Source organism: Chrysoperla carnea, assembly GCF_905475395.1.
Source record: "Chrysoperla carnea chromosome X unlocalized genomic scaffold, inChrCarn1.1 SUPER_X_unloc_2, whole genome shotgun sequence".
Lineage (NCBI taxonomy): Eukaryota > Metazoa > Arthropoda > Insecta > Neuroptera > Chrysopidae > Chrysoperla > Chrysoperla carnea.
In genome coordinates this window covers 402,501-412,500 of record NW_025408145.1, presented here as the reverse complement: position 1 = coordinate 412,500, position 10,000 = coordinate 402,501, and the positions used below count along the sequence as shown (strand labels likewise).

At 32.9% G+C, this 10,000-nt stretch overlaps 2 non-coding genes and 1 pseudogene across 2 annotated transcripts; all 3 read left to right on the top strand.

Moving 5' to 3' along the window:
• The first annotated feature begins 2,352 nt into the window (after positions 1-2,352).
• On the top strand, positions 2,353-4,508 carry LOC123304110. Its single transcript, XR_006536160.1, has one exon. It is a non-coding gene; the product is annotated as a small subunit ribosomal RNA (ribosomal RNA).
• A 945-nt stretch (positions 4,509-5,453) lies between these two features.
• LOC123304107 lies at positions 5,454-5,608 on the top strand. The gene has a single exon (XR_006536157.1). It is a non-coding gene; the product is annotated as a 5.8S ribosomal RNA (ribosomal RNA).
• Positions 5,609-6,243: 635 nt separating this feature from the next.
• LOC123304080 overlaps positions 6,244-10,000 on the top strand; it is a 7,646-nt pseudogene continuing 3,889 nt past the window's right edge.

Sequence of the window (10,000 nt, the reverse complement as noted above, 5' to 3'; positions counted from 1 at the left end):
AAAAATTTTTAGCTGAAAAAAATTTTTTTTTAAAAATTTTTTTCTTTAAATTTTGATTATTCTGTAAAGTTTATGATGTTTAAAGCCATTTTAAACATTATCATATTTTGAGTTTGAAGCACCGGGTGTAATGTCTTTAATATATATGATGGATAGTGCGTGTAAGTTAATGAGATGAATGTATATCTATGTATAACAGTGTATTAGTGGTATTACGTTCAGCAGTCTCACACATATGATATAGTATGGTATAGTATAAGTTGTTTATTTTTCATACTGTCCGTGTATCATTCAACAAAGGTGGTGTAGAGTTGTATATGGCTTGGTATGACGTTGTTGCAATTCTATGGACACTATGATATTACGGATGCACAGATAGAGGAATAACACTTATCGTATATGTATCATTTATGTATGTTGACTGTGTAATGAATACTAAATATAATAAAATAATACACTTTTTAATAGAATAACATTTGTTTCATGTTTTAGTATGATATTAAATGGTATAGAATAGGTTGTTTATTTTTCATACTGTCCGTGTATCATTCAACAAAGGTGGTGTAGAGTTGTATATGGCTTGGTATGACGTCGTTGCAATTCTATGGACACTATGATATTACGGAATAACAGAAAGAGGAATAAAACTTATTGTATATGTATCATTTATAACGTACTTTTATGTTGACAAGAATGAATGTATATCTATATGAAATAGTGTATTTTGTGGTATTATGTTCAACAGTCTTACATATATGATATAGTATGATATAGTATAATTTGTTTATTTTTCATACTCTAAGTGTATCATTCAACAAAGGTGGTGTAGAGTTGTATATGGCTTGGTATGACGTCGTTGCAATTCTATGGACACCATGATATCACGAAAAAACAGAAAGAAAAATAACAATTATCGTATATGTATCATCTATATTATTATTGTATTTTGACTATGTAATGAATGCCAAATTTAAAAATATACACTTTCTTAATAGAATAACATTTATTTTAGTATAATATAAAATGATATTGAATATGTTGTTTAATTTTCATACTGTTCGTGTATCATTCAACAAAGGTGGTGTAGGTATGTATATGGCTTGGTATGACGCTTTTGCATGTCTATGGACACCATGATATTACGAAAAAACAGAAAGAAGAATAACACTTTTCAAATATGTATCATTTATATATTTTATTAACATGAACGCAAAATATACAAAATTATATATATATATACTCAAAATATTCTGGATGGTAATCAGTTTGGTTTATTTTGATATTTAATATTGTATTTTGGTTTTTTTGCTAGTAATGTTTCGAATATGTATATGCTGTTATTATTTTTTAGGTGTACATTGTATTAAATTGTTATCAATTATTTAATGTATGTATACAAAATAATAGCAAAAACATTTTCAATTATTATATAAAAATTTTTTTTTTTACACATGCATATTTATTAATATATGAAATTTTATCTCAGTTTTAATAAATATGTATTGAAATGAATAATAATACAATCTTATATATATTGATAATAGTCTGGATGGTAATCAGTTTGGATTATTTTGATATTAAATATTGTATTATTATTTTTGTAAAAAAATTAATGAGAATTTTGTAAAAAAACCTCTATATGTATATCTTTTTATATCAATATTTAAAAAAAATTTTTTTTTTATTAAATTATTGATTATAAATAGAATAACATATAAATTTTTTTGTCAAAGCAAGTTCATGGGTTATAAGTTTTAAACTTTACACTCCCATATGAGCACACAATATTTATATAAAAATTATTTTTATAAATAATATTACATTGACTCACCTCATACCAAGCGAGAATATTAAGTGTTATTATAACGTTTTTTATTTAAAATTAACTTTTTAAATAAAATTAAAAAATAAATGACGCTTTCAATCTAGCGACGAGTATGAGAAAATGTTTGAAATATTTTAAGACCCATTTGGTGATGGTCTGACAAAAATCATAATTATTATTTTTTTTTTTTATTCAATAATATTTATTATGAATAACATGTTATATATTTCTTTTTGTAAAAGCAAAAAAATTATATAAATGACATAATAAAATATATATTTGAAAAAAAAAAAAATTAATAATAATATATATATCTCATATGTTTTTTCTATTAATTTTAAAACAATAGAGATATAAAAAAAAAAAATTTATATCAGTAATGGGTGAGACCATCTGATATTTAAAATGAAATTGTAATAATATTATTATATATTAATAATTATTGTATGAAAATTTTTTTTCTTATAATAAGAAAACAAAAATATCATGTATATTATTATATATTTAATATTATAAATACAAATAGTTCCCTGGTTGATCCTGCCAGTAGTCATATGCTTGTCTCAAAGATTAAGCCATGCATGTCTCAGTACAAGCCAAATTAAGGTGAAACCGCGAAAGGCTCATTATATCAGTTATGGTTCCTTAGATCGTACCCACATTTACTTGGATAACTGTGGTAATTCTAGAGCTAATACATGCAAACAGAGTTCCGACCAGAGATGGAAGGAATGCTTTTATTAGATCAAAACCAATCGGTGTAAATTTTAATTTGCATCGTTTAATTTGGTGACTCTGAATAACTTTAAGTTGATCGCACGGTCTCGTACCGGCGACGCATCTTTCAAATGTCTGCCTTATCAACTGTCGATGGTAGGTTCTGCGCCTACCATGGTTGTAACGGGTAACGGGGAATCAGGGTTCGATTCCGGAGAGGGAGCCTGAGAAACGGCTACCACATCCAAGGAAGGCAGCAGGCGCGCAAATTACCCACTCCCGGCACGGGGAGGTAGTGACGAAAAATAACGATACGGGACTCATCCGAGGCCCCGTAATCGGAATGAGTACACTTTAAATCCTTTAACGAGGATCCATTGGAGGGCAAGTCTGGTGCCAGCAGCCGCGGTAATTCCAGCTCCAATAGCGTATATTAAAGTTGTTGCGGTTAAAAAGCTCGTAGTCGAATCTGTGTCCTACACTGTTGGTTCAATGCTCGCATTGTTTAACTAGCATGTTATGTGGGACGTCCTACCGGTGGGTGGTACAGATTATGTATAAAGTATATTTTAGTGTTATTATTTATTTAATGCATTATATATATTTTTATTATGTAATTTGTCGTAAGTGTTTAACCGTTAAGAGCGGTGGCAGCCCCCAATTGCAATCCCGTCGCGGTGCTCTTAATTGAGTGTCGAGGTGGGCCGGTACGTTTACTTTGAACAAATTAGAGTGCTTAAGGCAGGCTCAAATTTTGCCTGAATATTGTGTGCATGGAATAATGGAATAGGACCTCGGTTCTATTTTGTTGGTTTTCGGAACTCCGAGGTAATGATTAATACGGACAGATGGGGGCATTCGTATTGCGACGTTAGAGGTGAAATTCTTGGATCGTCGCAAGACGGACAGAAGCGAAAGCATTTGCCAAAAATGTTTTGATTGATCAAGAACGAAAGTTAGAGGTTCGAAGGCGATCAGATACCGCCCTAGTTCTAACCATAAACGATGCCAGCTAGCGATCCGCCGAAGTTCCTCCGATGACTCGGCGGGCAGCTTCCGGGAAACCAAAGCTTTTGGGTTCCGGGGGAAGTATGGTTGCAAAGCTGAAACTTAAAGGAATTGACGGAAGGGCACCACCAGGAGTGGAGCCTGCGGCTTAATTTGACTCAACACGGGAAACCTCACCAGGCCCGGACACCGGAAGGATTGACAGATTGAGAGCTCTTTCTTGATTCGGTGGGTGGTGGTGCATGGCCGTTCTTAGTTGGTGGAGCGATTTGTCTGGTTAATTCCGATAACGAACGAGACTCTAGCCTGCTAAATAGACGTACTTTACCGGCATCTCAAGGCCCATCGGCTGTTTGTTTCCCATTTCATTCATTTTCATGTGTGTTATGTATTGTATTTATATATGCATGTATTTTTGAGATTTAACGATCAAGATTATATTTTGTATATATTGTGCTTTATGTTGCATATGTTATGGTGTATGGGTACGCAGTTTTTTGATGTGGTTTTTACTGCCGGCGTACAAATAATTCTTCTTAGAGGGACAGGCGGCATTCTAGCCGCACGAGATTGAGCAATAACAGGTCTGTGATGCCCTTAGATGTTCTGGGCCGCACGCGCGCTACACTGAAGGAATCAGCGTGTCCTCCCAGGCCGAAAGGTCCGGGTAACCCGCTGAACCTCCTTTGTGCTAGGGATTGGGGCTTGCAATTGTTCCCCATGAACGAGGAATTCCCAGTAAGCGCGAGTCATAAGCTCGCGTTGATTACGTCCCTGCCCTTTGTACACACCGCCCGTCGCTACTACCGATTGAATGATTTAGTGAGGTCTTCGGACTGGTACGCGGCAATATTTCTGATATTGCCGATGTTGCTGGGAAGATGACCAAACTTGATCATTTAGAGGAAGTAAAAGTCGTAACAAGGTTTCCGTAGGTGAACCTGCGGAAGGATCATTAACGATATATATAAAATATATTTATTTATATTTTTTGTATTGTTTTTAAATATTCCAAAAAATAAAAATATTATTGATAAGAAATATTTTTTTTAACAAAATAACATATTAATATGTAATTTTCTCAAAATATATAATAGTAATTATGTGTTAAAAGAGATTTATTTTGGTTATGATATCATATTAAAGTAATACGCCAAACTTTTTTTATACACATAATATATCTATACATATAATATAGAGAATATTATATAAATATTAATAATATATTTGTTACATATAAAATATTTTTATATTCAATATTATTATTAAACAATAATTATTAATAAAATCTATAAATAATTTCTCTTATAAAAAAGTGAAATTAAAAATAGAATATATTGAAATTATTTGTTTATATGTATATAATCTCTATTAAGAAAAATAAAATAAGATTATAATTGATATAATCTATATTTTTATTTTTCTATGTTATATAATAAAAATAAAGAAAACACAAGATAAAATTTTTTTAAAGAATAAAATTTATTTCAAATTTAAATTTCTTTATGTTTTGTCTTGATATTTCTTTTTTTTTATTAAAAGTTATTATGTTAAAAAACAAACCCATTTGTTTTGTACCATATTAATATTATATATATTTTTATGTAGAAAATAATTTATAAAAAAAAAATAAATACATTTCTATAAAATATACCAAATATTAATTATTATATCTAGCTAGCACTAACAAAAATATCAAAAATGTTATGTATATATTTATTAATACCATAATATCTTTAATTTATATATATATATTTAAAATAAAATATATAATTTATATTCTAGAAAAATTTTTTTATTTTAAAAGAATTTATAAAGATATATAAATTAATAATTTTATTTTTTATATTAAAAATAAAGATTATTATTAATAATAATACTTACATTTAAAATTTAAAAAGATTACCCTGGACGGTGGATCACTTGGCTCGTGGGTCGATGAAGAACGCAGCTAATTGCGCGTCAACTTGTGAACTGCAGGACACATGAACATTGACATTTCGAACGCACATTGCGGTCCTTGGATACTGTTCCCGGACCACATCTGGCTGAGGGTCGTATACATTATATTAATATAATAAAAGATTATTTTACATAAAATTTTTTTTATGAAAAAGAAATTTATCAATAATTAAAAAAGAAAATTTATTTTTTCATATTTAATTAAATTGATAAATAAAATTTTTATAAAAGAAATGTAAAATTATTTATATATGAATGTTTTACGCCAAATATAAGAAAAAAATAAATATAAAATGTTTTTAATAGCATTTAAAATTTATATATTTTTTATTATTTGTCGACATTTTTAAATTAATATATCAATATTATTTTTTATCATTTATATATAATATTATAAAACTTTATGTTAATAATAATATTAATAATAAATGATATTAATAATATATTTTTAAAATATTAAATAAAGAAGAATAAACAAAAATATTATATATTAATATTTTGTTATGGAATATTTTATTTGTAATAAAATTTTCAATATACTCGAAAAAAATTAATATATATAATTATTTATTTTTTATTTTCTTCTCTTTAGATAAATATAAAAATAATATTATATAATAATATTAAAAAAATTTGAGTATGAATAATTAAGAAAATTGTTTACTTATAAAATATAACAAAAACATAATATATAAAAAAAATTTTTGTTTTAATACTTCTAAAAACTTTTACGACCTCAGAGTAGGTGAGATTACCCGCTGAATTTAAGCATATTATTAAGCGGAGGAAAAGAAACTAACTAGGATTCCCTTAGTAGCGGCGAGCGAACAGGGATAAGCCCAGCACTGAACCCCGTGGCTGATAAACAGACACTTGGGGAATGTAGTGTTTAGGAAGATTCAATATAAACCTATTGTTATATAATACATCCAAGTCCATCTTGAATGGGGCCATATACCCATAGAGGGTGCCAGGCCCGTAGTGATTATTATTGATGATAGGTGAATCTTTCCTTAGAGTCGGGTTGCTTGAGAGTGCAGCTCTAAGTGGGTGGTAAACTCCATCTAAGGCTAAATATTACCACGAGACCGATAGCGAACAAGTACCGTGAGGGAAAGTTGAAAAGAACTTTGAAGAGAGAGTTAAAGAGTACGTAAAACCGTTCAGGGGTAAACCTGAGAAACCCGAAAGGTCGAAAGATGAGATTCATTTACTTTTTATCGTTAATCAACCAATTTGTACTAGCATGTGACAAAAATTTTTATTAGGAATTTATTTTTAGTAAAAATATATGCACTGCTGTATATTGTTAATTGTATGATAACAAGGTATGCACTTCTCATCTTGTAGGACGTTGCGACCCATTAAATATTAATCTATAGGCATTGGTGCGTTGATTAATGTACAATATTATTTTTTGATAATATTTTGTGTATGTTAAACGCCTATGTTTCTTGATTAATTGTTTGATGGTATTAATTATAAATTGATATTGAGTCGCGTTATTAACGCGTTCAGATCCACCACGAGTATAAATAGGTTTTTTTATTAAAACATATTATATATACGGATTTTATGCCGTTATATGATACTATTTAACTGTCAGTAGGTGTATGATAATGAACTGGCTCATTTTTTTTTATTAAAAATTTATCTGTCAGCGACGATATAGCTTTGGGTACTTTCAGGACCCGTCTTGAAACACGGACCAAGGAGTCTAGCATGTACGCAAGTCATTGGGAATAAAATATTTTTTCATCGAAATATTTATAAATTTTATGAAACCCAAAGGCACAATGAAAGTAAATATTATTTATATTTTTTTATAAATGATAAAAGGAGGATATATTTATATTATGTATTAAATATCGCACTCCTAGGGCGTCTTATATTATTATAATTTAGTTTTCGGATTATATTATAATAGAGGCGCACCTAGAGCGTACACGCTGGGACCCGAAAGATGGTGAACTATGCCTGGTCAGGATGAAGTCAGGGGAAACCCTGATGGAGGTCCGTAGCGATTCTGACGTGCAAATCGATCGTCGGAACTGGGTATAGGGGCGAAAGACTAATCGAACCATCTAGTAGCTGGTTCCCTCCGAAGTTTCCCTCAGGATAGCTGGCGTTCATTATATAAGAGTCTCATCCGGTAAAGCGAATGATTAGAGGCCTTGGGGCCGAAACGACCTCAACCTATTCTCAAACTTTAAATGGGTGAGATCTCTAGCTTGCTTAAAAACATTATTTATAATGTGAAGCTATGAGAATATATTTTTTATATATGGATCAGAGTGCCAAGTGGGCCACTTTTGGTAAGCAGAACTGGCGCTGTGGGATGAACCAAACGTAGAGTTAAAGCGCCAAAATTGACGCTTATGGGATACCATGAAAGGCGTTGGTTGCTTAAGACAGCAGGACGGTGGCCATGGAAGTCGGAATCCGCTAAGGAGTGTGTAACAACTCACCTGCCGAAGCAACTAGCCCTGAAAATGGATGGCGCTGAAGCGTCATGCTTATACTCTACCGTTAGTTGGTATTTTCGATAAAAGATTTATCTTTTATCATGAAACCCTAACGAGTAGGAGGGTCGCGGTGGTGTGCGCGGAAGGATTGGCCGTGAGGCCATCTGGAGCCGCCATCGGTGCAGATCTTGGTGGTAGTAGCAAATACTCCAGCGAGGCCCTGGAGGACTGACGTGGAGAAGGGTTTCGTGTGAACAGCCGTTGCACACGAGTCAGTCGATCCTAAGCCCTAGGTGAAAACCGATGTTAATGTTTGATGTGTTTAATAATATAAAATAAATACAATATTATTAATGAATATTATTGCTTTTTAAAAAACAATAAACATTATTAATAAATATGTATAAATATATATATAAATATATACATCCATTGGGCGAAAGGGAAACCGGTTCCTATTCCGGTACCCGGCAGCGGAACCGTTTATAAGTCGGGCCCTCGTAAGAGAGTTCGTCAGGGTAACCTAAAAAGGCCTGGAGACGCCGTCGGAAGATCCAGGAAGAGTTTTCTTTTCTGCATGAGCGTTCGAGTTCCCTGGAATCCTCTAGCAGGGAGATAGGGTTTGGAACGCGAAGAGCACCGCAGTTGCGGCGGTGTCTGGATCATTCCCTCGGACCTTGAAAATCCAGGTGAGGGCCACGTGGAGGTGTCGCGCCGGTTCGTACCCATATCCGCAGCAGGTCTCCAAGGTGAAGAGCCTCTAGTCGATAGATTAATGTAGGTAAGGGAAGTCGGCAAATTGGATCCGTAACTTCGGGATAAGGATTGGCTCTGAGGACCGGGGCGTGTCGGGCTTGATTGGGAAGAAGGTTATGGCCAACGTGCCGGGCCTGGGCGAGATGAAACCATGTACCCTCACATTATCATATATTATGTACCGACATATTATATACATTTTATGTTTATTATATTAACTGTGCATTTAATGTAATGTAATGTATCTAGCTGCTGTATATTGTACTTGTATGATATGTGGTATGTGATGATATTATTTACTTATGTTGGTGTATATGTTGTATAATAAGTTATGCATTTAATGTTGTATATGCACGGGCATAATTATTATGTGTGTGTTGTTTGGTGTGTGTGTGAATTCGAGTTCGGTCCCGTGCCTTGGCCTCCTACGGAACTTTCTTGCTGCGAGACTTTACTCAACATATATAAATAAAATAATTTAATTGAAATATACTTGTATACGTAGATTTTATTATTTATTATATATGCGTATCGTTCTCTTCGGCCGCCATTTAACGGTTAACTCAGAACTGGCACGGACTAGGGGAATCCGACTGTCTAATTAAAACAAAGCATTGCGATGGCCCCAGCGGGTGTTGACGCAATGTGATTTCTGCCCAGTGCTCTGAATGTCAACGTGAAGAAATTCAAGCAAGCGCGGGTAAACGGCGGGAGTAACTATGACTCTCTTAAGAGGACAGGCTGGACGTTTGTTCCCTCATAAAGATCACCCTGAAGGTACTCTAGACTCCATCTGGTCTCCTATTCACGTACGTGACGTAAAGAACCAGAAGGTTAACATCAAGTCAGCAGCTGGGCCTGACGGCATAAAGCCATTGAAGTGGAACACCGTTTCACCATTAATCCGCACGATAATCTTTAATATCTTTTTGTTGAACGCCAAAATCGACCATAGAATGTTGAACACCCGGACTATTTTCATTCCGAAAATCAAAATGGCGAAACTACCATCTGACTTCAGACCAATTTCCATCGGGTCTGTTGTCATTCGTCAATTTAATAAAATTCTGGCTCATCGACTCCAGAATCTTCCATTGCATGATGCGAGACAAGCTGCCTTTATGCCTGGTGACGGTTTAGCGGGTAATCTGTATCTTTTGCAGAGCCTGCTAGTCGCCTCGCGTAGAAATTGCAAATCTCTGCATATAGCAAGCCTTGACGTAGCAAAGGCTTTTGATACAGTTTCCCACTCTGCATTGTTTCAAGT